This window comes from Lepidothrix coronata, unplaced genomic scaffold (genome assembly GCF_001604755.1).
Source record: "Lepidothrix coronata isolate B3197 unplaced genomic scaffold, Lepidothrix_coronata-1.0 Scaffold351, whole genome shotgun sequence".
Lineage (NCBI taxonomy): Eukaryota > Metazoa > Chordata > Aves > Passeriformes > Pipridae > Lepidothrix > Lepidothrix coronata.
The window spans coordinates 202,185-205,365 of NW_016690531.1; positions in this window are offsets into that span (position 1 = coordinate 202,185).

The window sequence follows — 3,181 nt, forward strand, 5'->3', positions numbered from 1 at the left end:
TGCAGGGCTGAGGGTTGGGCTGGGTGGTCCCTGGGGGTCCCTTCCAGCTCAGCATTTCTGAGTGATTTCAGTGATTCTGTTTAATGCAAAATCAGCTGGAATCAGGAACCAGGATTCACTGTGAGCCCATGAAATAAATAAAAAGATTGAATTAAATTATCTGGGCATGGAAATCCTGCTCTGGCTCCTGCTCCCATAGGTTTGATGCCTCCCTGCCAGGAGTCTGAGGTACCACCACCCATCCCAGACAGCTCTGGGAAGGTGATTCACATCCAGGAAATGGGAAAACTCGGATTCCTGAGGGCATCAGGAGTTTTAACAAGAGTTAAAAGGATTCCCAAAGGAATCAATCCTTGCACCTTAGGGAGAAGAAGGAGATCTCCTGTAGGTCCTGTGAACAGATGGGGAGAAGGAAATGAAGGTTCTACTCCTAAGAAAGGAGGTTGGAGCCGGGGGAAGTCGGGCTCTGCTCCCAGGGAACAAGGGACAGGAGGAGAGGGAACGGCCTCCAGCTGTGCCAGGGGAGGCTCAGGTGGGACATAGAAGGAATTTCCTCCTGGAAAGGGTGGTCAGGCCTTGGAATGAACTGCCCAGAGAGGTTTGGAGTGCCCAGCCCTGGAGGTGTCCCAGGAAGGCCTGGCCGTGGCACTCAGTGCTCTGGGCTGGGGGACAAGGGGGGATTGGGCACAGGGGGGGACTGGATGACCTTGGAGCTCTTTTCCAACCTCAGGGATCCTGGGATTCTGTGAAGAGATGCCTTTTAGGTTGCAATCTTCCTTTCCAACTTCTGTTAAACCTCTGTCACGTGGGTTTACCACGGCAGCAGCTTGATTTGGGGTCGCTCAGCTCTGCTCAAACCCCTTCATTCCCACCAAAAAATGTGACCCTGGCATGTGCAGTCAACCCCTCCAGTGATCTTGGCCCTCAGAGGGTCCTCACCATCACTGGGCAGCCCCAGCAAAAATTCCCGATTTGTGGAATCACACTTTATCCACCCCAAAATTCCCCCCTGGAAGTGTCCAAGGCCTGGTTGGAGCAACCTGGGCTGGTGGGATGTGCCCCTGCCCGTGGCAGGGGGTGGCACTGGATGGGCTTTAAGGTCCTTTCCCACCCAACCCGTTCTGGGATTCTCTGATCCCAGGAAGGTCTTTCCAGGGGGATCTTCCTCACCCTCCCCGGTGAGAAGACTCCTTGATGGAGTCAAGGTGAAGGGCTGTGGATCCCATCACCAATCCCTGGATCCCATCACCAATCCCTGGAGTCATCCAGTCTTCTGTCTGCATTTTAACATCAGAGCTTGGCCCGGGCAGGACATTTTTGTCACTGGGAACTGCCAGAACTCTGACGTTCAAATGTTTGCGGCGGGGAAGGGAGGAAAAAAAAAAAAACCCACGTTAAAAAAAGCAAACTCTGGCTATTCAAAGGGTTTATTTTTGGGCTCAGGAGGAAAAATGTCATTGGGTTTGTTTTGTCCAGTCTCTGTTTCTTTTTTTTTTTTTTTTTTTAAAGATGGGGGCATGGAACTGTCGATTTGTTTCTGCCAAAAAAATTGAAATTCGTTTCTCCTTCATTGTTTCCAGAGTCCTTTGCCATCTCCAGAGGTTCTCACACCCACACAGGAGCCTCTCCCAGAGCCAGACTCTGTGTGACTCTTGGGCCGCCCTTGAGTTATGAATTATTATTATTATTAATATTATTATTATTATTATTATTAATAGGCACAGAAAAATCCCAAAACTTTGGGGCTTTCTCCTCTTGCTCTCTCAGCCCAAATCCAAGAGTCTCCACTGAGCTTCCCTCATGTGGGAATGGCTTCCCAGTGCCAGAGGGCAGGGATAGATGGGATATTGGGAAGGAATTCCAAGGCCTTTTCCATGCTTGATCAGGAGAGTGGGTTCAGGGGGAGCTGAGTGAGTGTATGTGGCTGGTTATCCCTGTTTATTCCCGATTTAGGAGCTGCTCTTCCCAAAGGTTTGGAGCAGTGATGTGCTCACCTGCCATTCCGAGGCCACCACCAAGTCCAGACTTAAATCCACCTCCGGAATTCCAGATATCCCAGCAGGTCTGGAATTCCAGATATCCCCAACACAAGCTCCCTTGCTTTGCTAAATCCGTTCCAGACCCAAGCTTGGATCACCTCTCCAAGCACTTCCTCGGAAAGATGAACAGTCTGAGCTTCCAGAGGGGGGAGGATGAGCCTTGTCAGCCAGACAAACATCCCTGATGGAACTGCCGGGTGTCCTGAGAGACCAGGAAGAGGCTGGATGGAAAAACAAGCGGGAATTCTCAGCGGATCTTCGAAAGCCTGACGTGGTGGCCACGTGGATCCTCTTGTTTCGAGGGTAGCTGGGGAGGGGAGTGGCCATAAAAGAGAATGATCCTGGATAAATATGGAATATCGGCCGCCAGTGTGAAGTGAAATCAGTTGGAATATGCAAAAGGGATGTTTTCCTTGGATATGGTGCTAACCAGGCACGAGTGACATCGTCCAGAGGCCTGGAAGTGTCCAAAGCCAGGTTGGACAGGGCTTGGAGCAACCTGGGATAGAGGAAGGTGTCCCTGCCCAGGGCAGGGGGTGGGACTGGGTGGGATTTAAGGTCCTTTCCAACCCAAACCATTCCAGGATTCTGGAGCCAGGCTGGGAGAGCTGGGGGGGTTCCCCTGGAGAAGAGAAGGCTCCAGGGAGAGCTGAGAGCCCCTGGCAGGGCCTGAAGGGGCTCCAGGAGAGCTGGAGAGGGACTGGGGACAAGGCAGGGAGGGACAGCACACAGGGAATGGCTTCAAACTAAAAAAGGGGAGATTTGGGTGGGATATTGGGAGGGAATTGTTGGCTGTGAGGGTGGGGAGGCCCTGGAATGGAATTCCCAGAGAAGCTGTGGCTGCCCCTGGATCCCTGGAAGTGTCCAAGGCCAGGTTGGAGCAACCTGGGCTGGTGGGAGGTGAGGGGTTTGGAACGGGATGATCCCTTCTGACCTCACTGCCCAGGTGTCTCCTCCACCCCCGAGCCCAGAGAGCCCCTCGACTGCCATCCCCTCTGTCCTGCCTGTCCCTCTGTCCTGCCTGTCCCTCTGTCCTGCCCGTCCCTCTGTCCTGCCTGTCCCTCTGTCCTGCCTGTCCCTCTGTCCTGCCCATCCCTCTGTCCTGCCTGTCCCTCTGTCCTGCCTGTCCCTCTGTCCTGCCC